Source organism: Chiloscyllium plagiosum, unplaced genomic scaffold (genome assembly GCF_037043375.1).
Source record: "Chiloscyllium plagiosum isolate Xiang-an unplaced genomic scaffold, Cpla_swu_hap1 HiC_scaffold_6, whole genome shotgun sequence".
Lineage (NCBI taxonomy): Eukaryota > Metazoa > Chordata > Chondrichthyes > Orectolobiformes > Hemiscylliidae > Chiloscyllium > Chiloscyllium plagiosum.
Genome location: NW_028270144.1, coordinates 14,535,999 through 14,551,624, shown reverse-complemented (window position 1 = coordinate 14,551,624; position 15,626 = coordinate 14,535,999). Strand labels below are relative to the sequence as shown.

Sequence of the window (15,626 nt, the reverse complement as noted above, 5' to 3'; positions counted from 1 at the left end):
CGAAAACTTGCTCCAACTGACGGAAATCTAGCGGGTTCCAGGATTTCCTGTATTGAGCTGGTGTGCGTCAGGTTCAAGTTCAATCCGATCCAGAGATAACGTGACATGTCTGAACAATTAAATTTAAAAAAAAGTAAAGTTTGCACAGTATGGAATATGACTTTCCACAAGCCAGTGTCTCTGAGGGTGATGTGATAGATGGTGTTTCATGTGGATAAATGTGGGGTAAAACTAACAAGGACAGGGCTTATCCAAATAAAAGTAGGATTTCCTGTATTCAGCTGATGTGCGTTAGGTTCAAGTCCCATTCGATCTAAGGGCAGGACTTATACAATTAAAAGTAGAAGCTTGAGTAGTATTGTAGAATAAAGACATTGATGGGGTCAGAGATTTGATTCCTTTAGTCATGAATAATCAGTGGCCATATCAGGGGGCAGTCCATAAATTCCTGGGGAAAGTGGGCAGCACAAGTCTAGGGTTGGGTCTGGTTCTACTGTTTTCCGGTACCTAGAGCCTAATTAATTGAACTAAATAGTAATTCCCGCTTTGTATTATTTCTTAGTGCTAAAACTTGAAGAAGAAACGAAAAGACTCTGAAAGCTTGTGTTCTCAAATAAACCTGTTGGACTATAACCCAGTGTCGTAAGTGAAATCAGAATTAATGTTTTGAGTTGAATGACCCTTCCTCTGATTTCTCTCCACAGATGCTGCCAGATCTCATGATTGTTATGCTGGTCAGAGTGTTGCGTTTCTGTAGTCTTTCTCCTGATGCAATAATGGCCTCAATTCCTGATGAAGAGCTTTTGCCCAAAACATCGATTTTCCTGCTCCTCGGATGTTGCCTGAACTGCTGTAATGTTCAGAAGACCATAAGACATAGGAGTGGAAGTAAGGCCATTCGGCCCATCGAGTCCACTCCGCCATTTAATCATGGCTGATGGGCATTTCAACTCCACTTACCAGCATTCTCCCCATAGCCCTTAATCCCTTGTGACATCAAGAATTTATCAATCTCTGCCTTGAAGTCATTTAGCGTCCCGGCCTCCACTGCACTCCAAGGCAATGAATTCCACAGGCCTACCACTCTCTGGTTGAAGAAATGTCTCCGCATTTCTGCTCTTAAAATAACCCCCTCTAATTCTAAGGCTGTGCCCACGGGTCCTAGTCTCCTCGCCTAACGGAAACAATTTCTTAGCGTCCACCCTTTCTAAGCCATGTATTATCTTGTAAGTTTCTATTAGATCTCCCCTTAACCTTCTAAACTCCAATGAATACAATCCAAGGATCCTCAGTCGTTTCTCGTATGTTAGACCTGTCATTCCAGGGATCATCCGCGTGAATCTCCGCTGGACACGCACCAGTGCCAATATGTCCCTCCTGAGGTGTGGGGTCCAAAACTGGACACAGTACTCCAAATGGGGCCTAACCAGAGCTTTATAAAGGTTCAGTAGCACATTGCTGCTTTTATATTCCAACCCTCTTGAGATAATTGACAACATTGCATTCGCTTTCTTAATCACGGATTCAACCTGCATGTTTACCTTTAGAGAATCCTCGACTAGCACTCCCAGATCTCTTTGTACTTTGGCTTTATGAATTTTCTCACCGTTTAGAAAGTAGTCCATGCTTGTATTCTGTTTTCCAAAGTGCAAGACCTCACATTTGCTCATGTTGAATTTCATCAGCCATTTCCTGGACCACTCTCCCAAACTGTCTAGATCCTTCTGCAGCCTCCCCACTTCCTCAGTACTACCTGCCTGTCCACCTAACTTCGTATCATCGGCAAATTTTGCTAGAATGTCCCCAGTCCCTTCATCCAGATCGTTAATATATAACGTGAACAGCTGTGGCCCCAACACTGAACCCTGTTGGACACCGCTTGTCACTGGCTGCCATTCTGAAAAAGAACCTTTTATCCCAACTCTCTGCCTTCTGTCAGACAGCCAATCCTCAATCTATGCCAGTAGCTCACCTCAAACACCATGGGCCCTCACCTTACTCAGCAGCCTCCCGTGTGGCACCTTATCAAAGGCCTTTTGGAAGTCTAGATAGACCATATCCACTGGGTTTCCCTGGTCTAACCTACTTGTCACCTCTTCAAAGAATTCTAACAGGTTTGTCAGGCACGACCTCCCCTTACTAAATCCATGTTGACTTGTTCTTTTCCGACCCTGCTCTTCCAAAAATTTAGAAACCTCATCCTTAACAATGGATTCTAGAATTTTACCACCAACTGAGGTTAGGCTAATTGGCCTATAATTTTCCATCTTTTGTCTTGATCCTTTCTTGAACAAGGGGGTTACAACAGCGATCTTGCAATCATCCGAGACTTTCCCTGACTCCAGTGACTTTTGAAAGATCTCAACCAAAGCCTCCACTATTTCCTCAGCCACCTCCCTTAGAATGTAATCCATCGGGACCAGGAGATTTGTGAATTTTAAGACCTTTTAGCTTTTCTAGCACTATCTCTTTTGTTCACGTTATAGGTGACCACCATTACACTATACATACACAAAGATAGTCCTAAACACACACACTCTCACACACACACAGGCACTCCACACACACAGATGCGCACACAGACACCCACACACACCCTTACAGACACAATCACTCCGACACTCACACATGCACCCCCTCACAGACTTAAGACACTCTGCACTCACTACACACACACATACATTTTCTCACACTCACAACCCCCAACCCATACAGACACACACACACAGACAAAGACCCCACATATATTTTGTGGGGTGAATTTGTACTTGCAGGGTTAAATTGTACTTTGCTCAAGAACTGCATGCATTCATGTAGAATTCTGAGCTCAAAAACTGCATGAATTTATGTAAAACTCCATTATCTCACTTTTAGATTAGAATCAATCTAAACATCATGGCATAGACAGAGAACACAGGGGGCCAACACCTTCAACATATTGTCTAGCTATCACCATTGTTACCAGCTGATCTGAGAATGCAACTTTTTAAAAAAAGGTTTTGTGATTTACACATGAAAGAAGTGAAACTATCACTGTATTCTAACAGATGAAATGCTTAACAGACAATCAATTTTTCAATGTATAATTTCAGTTACATCACACTGTAAATGTTTGCTATAAATTCTGTGTGTTAGGTTTGAGCCCTCCACTACCACCTGATGAAGGAGCATCGCTCCGAAAGCTAGAGTGCTTCCAATTAAACCTGTTGGACTATAACCTGGTGTTGTGTGATTTTTAACTTTGTACACCCCAGTCCAACACCGGCATCTCCAAATCATGCCTCATTACACAATGCCTCATCCTAAATAATCTGGTTGGATCCACAACGTACTTGTTTACGAAACTGTGCTGAATACACTCCATCAATTCTTCCTCATGGCTGCTAATAACATTACCCCATCACACCTTTCTTCCTTCTTGACCTTTCAAAAACTAAAATTTATAGATGATACAGTATTTTTTTCTAATTGTCAGTTTCATTGAGGCCTGGCAAGTTTTGTTTCTTAGATTAGATTAGATTACGTACAGTGTGGAAACAGGCCCTTCGGCCCAACAAGTCCACACCGACCTGCCACCAACCCAGACTCATTCCCCTACATTTACCCCTTAACCTAACACTACAGGCAATTTAGCATGGTCAATTCACCTAACCTGCACATTATTTGCACTGTGGGAGGAAACCGGAGCACCCGGAGGAAACCCACGCAGACACTGGGAGAATGTGCAAACTCCACACAGTCAGTCACCTGAGGCGGGATTTGAACCCGAGTCGCTGACGGTGCATGGCAGCAGTGCTAACCACTGTGCCACCGTGCTGCCCACTCACTGCATCTCCCCAAACTTGGATTACTAACTGATTACCTTGCTGCTGTTGTGTGATTCTAACCCCATTCTGTCACTTACCATACCTGGAATAACTAACCCCTGCCAATGATGTCCTGGAGTTCACCAACATCCCTGGCACCACCCTCTCAAAAAGGCCATTGTGCACCCAACTTGGCTCTATTAGTTCAGAGCTTTCCTACATTGTTCCTGACATTTGTCCTGAACATGAAAAGAAGGGAAAATGGATACCTCACTTCCTGGATAGGTACCTGTTAGTCATGGAGGCCTGTTTCTGCAGAGGCAGGACATCCTCTCCCCGAAGACTAGCAAGGGAAGTGGTGACACTGAGGTTGCCAAGTTAATGCAGTCTCAGCTATCTGGAGGAATGCACAATGTTGTAGTAGGTAGGTCAATGGCTCCTTCTCTACTCTGCCAGTGTAAGAGCCACCACATTCCCACCAATATCTAACTGTCTCTGCTGAGACTGGAGGGTTTGAGTTATAAGGAGAAGCTGGATAGACTGGGACTTGCTTCCCTGGAGTGTCAGAGGCTAAAGGCTGACCTTATAAAGGTTTATAAAATTATGAGAGGCATAGATAAGATGAATACCAAAGGTATTTTCCACAGGACAGGGGAGTCCAAAACTAGAGGACATAGGTTTGAGGTGAAAGGGGAAAGATTCATAAGGGAACTGAAGGGCAACCTTTTCACAAACAGTGTGGAACAAACTGCCAAAGGAAATGGTAAAGTTAGTACAATTATGCATTTGAATAGGTACATGAATAGGAAATTTTTCAAGAGAAATGGGCCAAACACAGGCAAATGGGAAAAGTTCAGTTTAGGAAACCTGGTCCAAAGTTAACCAAAGGGTCGGTTTCTGTGTTGTATAACTCTATAACTACTCCCAGGCTCATGCTCTACCACTCTTACTGTTTCCTGTAACATTTTCCTCCTCTTTCTGTAACTCACACCAACCACTGACATTACTAACCCTGCATGCCCTCTTTGCTAGCTGCCCATTTGCTTGGAGCCGTTACCAAGTTGCAACAACAATAACAGATGTGCTACCTACTTTTATGTCCCAGAATACCTGTAGCTGTCATAATCCATGTGGCAAAAGCCCACAATAGAGCTGAAAGAGTCAAGGTGGGTGGTGAGCCACCCAATATTTGGGTTCTCAGTCATTATGAGGAGAGGATCCTGACTCTGACTATCCAGAGTGGCTGATGACCATGTCCAAGCCATTAGACTGCAATAAGACTGAAGAAGGGCTCATGCCCGAATCGTTGATTCTCCTGCTCTTGGATGCTGCCTGACCTGCTGCGCTTTTCCAGCAACACATTTTCAGCTCTGATCTCCAGCATCTGTTGTCCTCACTTTCTCCTGCAATAAGACTGTGCCAGGACTCTCTGACCGAAGGTTATCTCCTTTAAAATAATTGAAGACTGCTGACAATTATGACATGCTTCCTGCATTTGTATCAAAGCTAGGGATCTAGACAAGACTGCAGTTCTAGGAGTCTGATTTCCCTGGCTGAGGGGCCAATTGCAAAAAAGCAGGGTAAGGCAATACAGGGATGGTGAGAGTGTGTAAATGCAATGATGGCAAGTGAAGAACCCAGAAATGTAGCCTCACAGTCCACGAGCTGGGTGTGTGTCTCTGAGTACACAGTGTCCTCGCTGCTGCATGACAGTGATAGTTACTGGTGCAGCCCATGAAACAGCATTGAAATGCAGAAGCATCTGTAAGTGAATCAGTGATGTGTCATGAAGGCTCTTAGTGGCTGCAAGATCAGATGTCAATGTCTGTGGATCTGTTTGGCTGGAGCCCAGGGAGTCACCTAGTGTCCAGCATGGGAGCTCTTCAGAGCCAGCAGAAATCTGAAGTCATCAGGTACCCATTCAGACTTTCAATTGAGAATTCTCAACATGTGGATCGCTTGTGGTGGACGGTAAAGCAGGAAGATTTCACAGATTCTCAGTTAATATGTTTGTGAGCAAGTCATAATCCCCTATAACTCTGGAATGAGAACATTTACCAAACAGTAGGATAAAGACACTGACAGAGCACAGCTGTGTCAAATGCTGCAAGACAGACAGGGCTTGATTGACACCTGGTTCTAGTAAATGAGAGCTGGGTGCAGCAGATTATCATGTATTATGATATAATCACTGGTCAACATGCCAGCATTTGGTTTGCAATATGAGGGTGAACTACAGCCTCTGTTCATTCTGTTTATTTTCACTTTATGCTGACTACAAATAAAACTTCAATGTTTGCATTTGCCCATTGGTGTCTATATTTGACATTCCCCTATTTCAGAATGACAAGATGGGTCTAGAGTGGGCATTGGAGACAGGATTAGGGAACGTGGGTGCCAGAATTTAAGAAAGGTGGTAAGGACAAGCCAGGGAACTATAGACGGTGAACCTGATGTCAGTGGTGGGCAAGTTGTTGGAGGGAGTCATGGGGGACAGTATGAACATGTATTTGGAAAGGCAAGGACTGATTGGGATAGTCAACATGACTTTGTGTGTGGGAAATCATGTCTCACAAACTTGATTGAGTTTTTTGAAGAAGTAACAAAGAGGATTGATGAGGGCAGAGTGATAGACATGATCTATAAGGCGTTTGACAAGGTTCCCAATGGGAGATTGGTTAGCAAGGTTAGATCTCATGGAATACAGGGAGAACTAGCCATTTAGATACAAAACTGGCTCAAAGGTAGAAGACAGAGGGTGGTGGTGGAGGGTTGTTTCTCAGACTGGAGGCTCGTGACCAGTGGAGTGCCACAATGATTGGTGCTGGGTTCACTACTTTCCATCATTTATATAAATGATTTGGATGTGAGTATAAGAGGTATAATTAGTAAGTTTGCATATGACACCAAAATTGGAGGTGCAGTGGACAGCGAAGAAAGTTACCTTGGATTACAATGGGACCTTGATCAGATGGGCCAATGGGCTAAGTAGTGGCAGATGGAGTTTAATTTGGATAAACGTGAGGTGCTGCATTTTGGGAAAGCAACTCTTAGCAGGACTTATACACTTACTGGAAAGATCCTAGGGAGTGTTGTTGAACAAAGAGACCTTAGAGTACAGGTTCATAGCTCCTTGAAAGTGGAGTCACAGGTAGATAGGATAGTGAAGAAAGCATTTGGTATGCTTTCCTTTATTGGTCAGAGTATTGAGTATAGGAGTTGGGAGGTCATGTTGCTGTTGTACAGGACATTGGTTTGCCAATTTTTGGAATATTGCGTGCAATTCTGGTGTCCTTCCTTTCAGAAGGATGTTGTGAAACTTGAAAGGATTCAGAAAAGATTTATAAGGATGTTGCCAGGGTTGAAGGTTTTGAGCCATTGGGAGAGGTTGAGTAGGCTGAGGGGTAACCTTATAGACGTTTATAAAATCATGAGGGGCATGGATAGGGTAAATAGACAAGGTCTTTTCCCTGGGGTGGGAGAGTCCAGAACTAGAGGACATAGGTTTAGGGTGAGAGATGAAAGATATAAAAGACAGCTAAGGGATGACTTTTTCATGCAGAGGGTGGTGCCTGTGTCGAATGAGCTGCCAGAGAAAGTGGTGGAGGCCAGTACAATTGCAACATTTTTAAGGAATTTGGATGGATATATGAATAGGATTAGGGAACGTAGTGCCAGGTGGAAATGAGCTGTGTGCTGGCAGGTAGGACTGGATTAGGTTGGGATACCTGGTCGGCATGGACAAGTTGGAGAGAAGGGTCTGTTTCCGTGCTATACTGAACTATGACTATCTGACTCTATGACTTTGAGAGGGTGGTTAGATAAGATGTCACTAAGGGCAGATAACCATTGTGGTGTGAATGTCAAGCAGTAGTTAGGGTGAAAGAAGGGGTTGTATGTGTGAGAGAGTGTCAACCATACCAGCGATGTGCCTTTGTAGGACAGTTTGTGGCTGCTATGCCATAACATTGCAGTGAATGACAATGTCTAATGATAATGCTGCAGGTGCACAGCAGCCCTTCAAACACGTTTTTTGGCAGATGTTTGCTGACTGGTGTGTTTATCCAGGAATAGTTATTGATTGGATGGTAGAATTGGACATTAGGGACACCATTGGGTGGATGAGTCATTAATGAGACAAGTTAGATAAGACCTGACAAGAGAAATAGCTGAAAAATGTGTTGCTGGAAAAGCGCAGCAGGTCAGGCAGCATCAAAGGAGCAGGAGAATCAATGTTTCGGGCATAAGCCCTTCTTCAGGAAACAAGAGAAATCCTTATTCTCTCTATGACACTTCACAAAAAAAAGTAATATTCATCTCTTGGTCACTTACAAAAACTAATGTTTATCATTTACTTATGGAAGATTTAGATCAGCCCACTTTTGATTTTAAATTAATTTTTAGTGTTTTGAGTCCTAGTAACTAAAAGCTTCAAATGTGTGTGTGTATGTGTGTGTATATTTATGAGTGTTTTATGGTGGCAAGGAGTTTAGAAGGGATGTTTTTCTGCTTTTTGACCTACAACAGCTTATTGCCAAGTGGGCAAAGTCAGATAAGAATTGAAATTATTTACCTTTAAGAAGTCCTGAATAATAAGATAATGCAAAGGGTATTTTTGTTTCTGGTTGAAGGTTCAATTCTAACATTCTGAAGTGGCAGTGATGCATGATATACTTCACTTTATAAACAGGAGCTTGAAATAAGTGGTTTGGTCAACTACTGAAGTCATGAAAAGGTCTCATTCAGTGCTTTGACCAAACAAGGATGGACACTTGTAACATGGGAAAACCAATTACTTGTCTTCTGGATGTATTTAATCAATTTAGTCAGAGATGTTACTATTCACTTCTGGAGCAAGTAGGACTTGATACTGAGTGTTCTGGCCCAGAGGCAAGACCATTACCACCTCATCACAAGTGCCCTTGCCAGTTTTGTAAGTATACAGATATTGGCTAATCTTGTTAAGAAACTTGATTGTAGCACACTCTAGCCCAGTGTTATTGAGTACACAGTATAAGACCAGAACCATACAACTAAACTTGAGTAAGAGGGTGAATTACAATGGTAAACAAAATAAAATTAACCCTATAAGATGGAACTTTGCTTGAAAAGACAATTTGACAGACCTGACTACAGTTTTACATCAAGAGTTAACATGAACTGAAAAAAATATTCTATTAACGTTTAGAAGAAGAAACACATAATTGCACTTAAATATCTGATGTAAATTAGAATGCAGTACAAGACCAGTCACTTTTTGAAGTTAAGTTTGAGGATGTGGTTACACTCGAGGAAGGAGGTGCAGAGGAAATTCATCCGGAAGTTCCCTGAGATGGAACATTTCAGCTACCAAGAGTGATGAATAAAATTGAATTGTTTTCTTTGGAGCAGAGACGTTTGAAGGGCTCCTGATAAGGATATACAAGGTAATGAGGGGTATGGATAAGGTGAACACAAAGTAGCTGTTCCCCTAAGTTGTCATGTCAAAAACAAGGCAAAATGAGGTTTAGAGGGAATTTGAGGAAATATCTTTTTATCCAGAGAATGGTGGGGGTCTGGAATGCAGTCCCTGGGAGGGCAGTTGAGATGGGAAACCTCACAACTATTAAAAATTGTTTGCATGAACATTGAAGTGTCGTAACATTCAAAGTTCTAGGCCTATTGCATGAAATTGGGACTGGTGTACGTAGCAATGTATTTTTGGTGGTACAGACGCGATGGGCCAGAGGCCTCTTTAACACTGTATAATTGAATGATTCTAAGTTGAGCACAAGCTGTATTTCATAGATTACTACAGCCCAGGAAGTGACAGGATCCTAAACTGTAAAAGGGAAAAAGTACCACCCTGTACGCCTGCATCAGTGCCTTGGGGGATTCAGTTGAAGAGAACAACAAACTTTAATAAGCTGATAAAATTTAACAGCATACATTTTGTGAAGCTTAATTTAACACTGATATGAGATTTTACATTGTATTTACAATGTGACATGCAACAGGAAATCAGCCTCACCCAACTCAGGTTCATAGCTCCTTGAAAAGTGGAGTCGCAGGTAGATAGGATAGTGAAGAAGGTGTTTGGTATGCTTTCCTTTATTGGTCAGAGTATAGGGTACAGGAGTTGGGAGGTCATGTTGCGGCTGTACAGGACATTGCTTAGGCTATTGTTGGAATATTGCATGCAATTCTGGTCTCCTTTCTATCGGAAAGATGTTGTGAAACTTGAAAGGGTTCAGAAAAGATTTACAAGAATGTTGCCAGGGTTGGAGGATCTGAGCTACAGGGAGAGGCTAAGCAGGCTGGGACTGTTTTCCCTGGAGCGTCGGAGGCTGAGGGGTGACCTTATAGAGGTTTACAAAATTATGAGGGGCATGGAGAGGATAAGTAGTCAAAGTCTTATCCCTGGGGTCGGGGAGTCCAGGACTAGAGGGCATAGATTTAGGGTGAGAGGGGAAAGATATAACAGAGACCTAAGGGGCAACTTTTTCACGCAGAGGGTGGTACGTGTGTGGAATGAGCTGCCAGACGATGTAGTGGAGGCTGGTACAATTGCAACATTTAAGAGGCATTTGGGTGGGTATATGAATAGGAAGGGTTTGGAGGGATATGGGCCGGGTGCTGGCAGGTGGGACTAGATTAGGTTGGGATATCTGATCGGCATAGATGGGTTGGACCGAAGGGTTTGATTCCATGCTGTACATCTCTATGACTCTATGACTCGAGAGTCTGGGGAAGTAAATAGTGATATCTTGGAAAGTGTCCATTATACAGAGAAGGAGGTGCTGGAGGTCTTTAAGTGCATAAAAGTAAATAAGGGTGATAGGAGTAGGGCAAAAAGTAGACATGGGATAGCTTTGGCAAATAGTTTATTTCTGCAGAAAACCTAGTTTGGCATTTCTCCTGATGTCTGTGCATTTTGTTTTCTTTGGTTAATGGGGGTATAGTGGATCACAGCACCAGGACCTGGGTTCAGTTCCACCTGTGGACAATTGTCTGTATGGAGGTTGCACATTCTCGCCGTGTCTGTGCAGGTTTTGTTTAAGTGCTCCAGCTTCCTCCCATAGTCCAAAAGGCATGCAGGTTAGGTGGATTGGCCATGTTAAATTGCCCATAATGTGCAGGTTTGGCACATTAGCAATGGAAAATGCAGGGGAATAGGGATAGGGTCTGGGTAGGGTACTCTTTAGCAGGTTGGTGTAGACTTACTGGACCAAATGGCTTGCTTCCACACTGGAGAGATTCAGTGAGTAAACTAGCTGGTTTCCTGGTTAGCGTTAAACTGTGCTGTTCTAAGAAGTTGTCCTATATACACTTTGCCCAATGTTTGTCTGATTTATGCAGTCTATATTAAAAGTAAAAGTAAAATACTGCAGATGCTGGAAATCTGAAACAAAATCAGGACATGTTGAAGAACCCCAGGTCTGGAAGCATCTGTTGGGTGAGAAACAGCCAATGTCTGGACGTTAGTAAGATTCTTCTTCAGCACGCAGGGCTTGAGATTTTGACCTTTCTTATTTGCACCTGTTATAAAGTTTTTTACTCTGTCCTTCAGTGTCCCTAACTCCCTACCCAAATGATTCTGCATCTTGACTTTCTAAACTAAGGTCACAAAACTAAATGTTATGCTTAATAAACAGAGCTACACCACCATGTTTTCCAAGCTTTCCTTCCTTCAAAAATAGCAAATAACATTGACAATCTAGGGGCCAGTCTGGTCATCTTGCAACCAACCATTCTCTGAAAGAGCTATAAGACCATACACATTAGTTTCGGTTTGTCCTACCAATACATTCATTTTCTGACGGAATTCTACATCTATTCCAAGTTACAGGCTTTACTTCTGTATTTTTGTTTCAATATTTCTAAATTTGTGACCTTATCTACTGGTGTGATCTTAAATTTGCATAACCTGACACATTCTGCGTTATCAATATCAACATTGTACACTATTCTGTTGTGTTGTATTTTCTATTTTATCCAATCACCCCTCAATTGATTCCTTTCTCTCTTGGTTAGCTTAGTTTGCGAGATGGCTGAATGGTCTATGCTCAGCAAAGAGTTCTGTTTTATCCCTTACATTCCCGTATCAATGGTTTTCAGAAGAGGCACAATGTTCAACCCTTCCTTCATCTCTCCACCCCAGAGCCTCCCAGCCTCATTTCTGATGTAGGGCCTTTTGCCCAAAACATCGATTTTCCTGCTCCTCCGATGCTGCCTGACCTACCGTGCTTTTCTAGCACTACACTCTCCACTCTTCTTTCATCATTGTCACGTCTCTTTCATTGGGCAGGTTCCACAGACCTTTTATACACATTTCAAAGATTGTTCTGAAACCCCTGGACCATTCCCTCTGGCCTCTGATCCCACTCTTGATCTTTTCATCAAGGTTGTAAGCATCCACCATTTCTCTGCATTCCCTTTCCCACTAACTTATCTTCCGTAGTTACACCTGCACTTACTTCCCTCGGGTGTAACCCTGACTTTGCTGTCAAAACTACCTACAAGGGTGGTCCTCTGTGGAATTTGGACTTCTATCTTGAAACACTCAAAACCTTTTTTTCCAATTTCCCCTGGACCATGATCCCACCACTGAGCCCCTAGTCATTCTTTACAAGACTGTCACAGACCTTATTTTCTCTGGAGGTCTTTCCTCCACAACTTCCTACCTCTATCTAGTTCCCCAAACACTGCTGCCCCAGTAGATCCATTGTTTTTATTAGTTCAGAGGATTTGTGCACCACTGGCTCAGTCAGCACGTGTTAACCATCCCACCGAGCTCCAAGTATCAACACATTGCTATGGGTTGGGAGTCACCTGTAGACTAAGCCAGGTAGGGATAGGCAGATTTCCTTTCGTAATGGACTTCAGTAAAACGTTTTTTTAATATACCACAATGGTTACACAGTTACCCTTAGACTCGTTTGTTATTCTGTATTTTTAAATTGAAACTTCACCATCTGTTATTCTTCTTGACACCCCATGGTATTCCAATAGTTTCTGGTTTCCTGGCTCTAACTACCTCTTCTTCACTGTGTGTACCCAGTCCTTTTCCACCCCCATACATTATCAGGTTGATCTGAGCGCCTTCTTCAAGTGGAAGGCTAAACAATCCAGATCCAGCAGCACTCTCTTCCCATCCCAGCTGAAAATGATCTCTCATTCAACACTTCCTCCTTTGACTTGCTTCATTTCCCACAGTGGCTTTAGTTTTGGGATTTGTGGAACATTTCTTGTTCTTGAACTCCTCCACAACCTTTTCCAGAAATGGTGGCCCTCCCTCAGTTAACCAGCAATTAGACCGGCTGTGGATCTCTAATGTTTTCTGTTAAGCTTAAGTGACTCTGTATTTTCTAAATTTCTCTTATTTGAATGGACTCTGGGGGAGATGCAGGGAGGTTGCATTAATTTCCTGAGTATTTTCCACATCAGCTATGCTGGAGATTCTGCATAACCCTGATACACACCTCCACTCTTCGCTGCTTCAATGACTGTCTGATCATCAGAATATCTGGGTCATTGTTTCTGAATGTTATCTCGCACTGAAGTTAAACTGACTGGTCTCTGCAGCTGCTGGGCTTACCCTTACATTTATTTTTAAGTTAAAAATCACACAACACCAGGTTATAGTCCAACAGGTTTAATTGGAAGCACACTAGCTTTCGTAGTGACGCTCCTTCATCAGGTGATTGTGGAGGGCTCGATCGTAACACAGAATTTATAGCAAAAGTTTGCAGTGTGATGTAACTGAAATTATACATTGAAGAATTGATTGTCTGTTAAGCCTTTCAGCTGTTAGAATACAGTGATAGTTTCACTTCTTTCATGTGTAAATCACAAAACCCTTTATTTAAAGTTGCATTCTCGGGTTAGCTGTTAACAATGGTGATAGCTAGACAATGTGTTGAAGGTGTTAGCCCCCTGTGTTCTGTCTATGACCTGATGTTTAGATTGATTCCAATCTAAAAAGTGAAATAACAGAGTTTTACATAAATTCATGCAGTTTTTGAGCTCAGAGTTCGACATGAATCTATGTGGTTTTTGAGCAAAGTGCAATGTAACTTTGTACCAAAAAAATTCACCACACACAATATATATGTGTGCATGTGGGTCTTTGTCTGTGTGTGTGTGTGTGTCTGTCTGGGGTGGGGGTTGTGAGTGTGAGAAAGTGTGTGTGTGTGTGTGTGTGTGTGTGTAGTGAGTGGAGAGTGTCTTAAGTCTGTGAGGGGGTGCATGTGTGGGAGTCTGTGTCTATAAGGGTGTGTGGGTGTCTGTGTGCACGTCTGTGTGTATCTGTTTCCGTGTGCATGTGAGAGTGTGTGTGTGTGTGTGTAGGAATAATTGTTTTTGTGTGTGTGTGTAGTGCAATGGTGATCACCTGTAATGTGACATGAACCCAAGGTCCCGGTTGAGGCCCTCCCTATGGGTGCCGAACTTAGCTGTCAGCCTCTGCTCAGCCACTTTCCTCTGATGCCTGTCCCGAAGTCCACCTTGGAGGATGGTCACCCGAAGGTCCGAGGCTGAATGTCCTGGACCACTGAAGTGTTCCCCAACTGGAAGTTTCTACAGGAATGCAGGCAAGCAGGAAAGATCCCGAATGGATTACGGATCACGAACCCACTTAGGTCAACCTACAACACCGACTACGCAGAGAGACTTTGCCACCGCACCTCTCGTAAACTTCTCAATCATCTTGTGCACCAACTCTACTGCAGGCGCCACAACCTTGAAATTCAGATGGAGTCCACACTCACAGCCTGCACACAGGATACATCAGTACAATTACGTGACATCGCCAAACAGACAAGGCAACAAAACGACACCACGTACATGCACGCCAAGAACAATAAACTGGAGAAGCTTGGCATTCTCACCAGTAATAGCAAAGCCCGCCCTGGAACCACAGTAGACAACATTATCACTGCGGGGAAGTCTATTGTCAACTTATCGGACCACACCCTTCGACCGGAAGAGATTGAAGTCCTGAGTAGGGGTCTCAACTTCGGCCCCACCACAAAAATGGACCCGTTGGTTCTGGCAGCAGACACAGAGGAGTCCAACAGACAAATGAGACTCCGGGAATTCTTTCAAGGTGCCGGCAGTGATCCCACTGAGCCCACTGATGAACTAGAACAGTCATCACAGGGATCTGTAGAGGAGCGACCAAAGAAGGTGTCAACATGGACCCCACCGGAGGGCCGCTGCCCTGGGCTTGACATGTATGCTCAAACTGTCAGGAAATATATAAATGCCAGATTCATCAGCCGTATCCACAAGGTAGAGCAAAACATCACATGTTCACAACGCAATGCCATCCAGGCTCTCAAAACCAATCACAACATTGTCATCAAACCAGCAGATAAAAGAGGAGCTGTTGTCATTCAGAATAGAACAGATTACTGCAAGGAAGTGTACCGACAACTGAACAACCAGGAACACTACAGGCAACTACCAGCTGATCCGACCAAAGAACATATCCAAGAATTAAACACACTGATCAGAACTTTGGATCCAGTCCTTCAGAGTTCCCTATGTGCCCTCATCCCACATATTTCTCGTGTAGGCGACTTCTACTGCCTTCCAAAGGTACACAAAGCCAACACACCGGGACGTCCCATCGTGTCGGGAAATGGGATCCTATGTGAGAATCTCTCTGGCTATGTGGAAGGCATCTTGAAACCTATTGTACAGGGGATCTCCAGCTTCTGTCGCGACACTACGGATTTCTTACAGAAACTCAGCACCCATGGACCAGTCGAACCAGGAACATTCCTTGTCACAATGGATGTTTCCGCACTCTACACCAGCATCCCCCACAATGATGGC

The 15,626-nt window shown here is 43.3% G+C and overlaps 1 long non-coding RNA gene across 1 annotated transcript in view; it reads left to right on the top strand.

Moving 5' to 3' along the window:
* Positions 1-9,181: 9,181 nt before the first annotated feature.
* The window catches only part of LOC122550460 (uncharacterized), a 59,429-nt gene continuing 52,984 nt past the window's right edge, over positions 9,182-15,626 (top strand). Inside the window, exon 1 of the long non-coding RNA XR_015757390.1 lies at positions 9,182-9,232. This is a non-coding gene — a long non-coding RNA (uncharacterized LOC122550460). The remainder of the gene's footprint in view (positions 9,233-15,626) is intronic.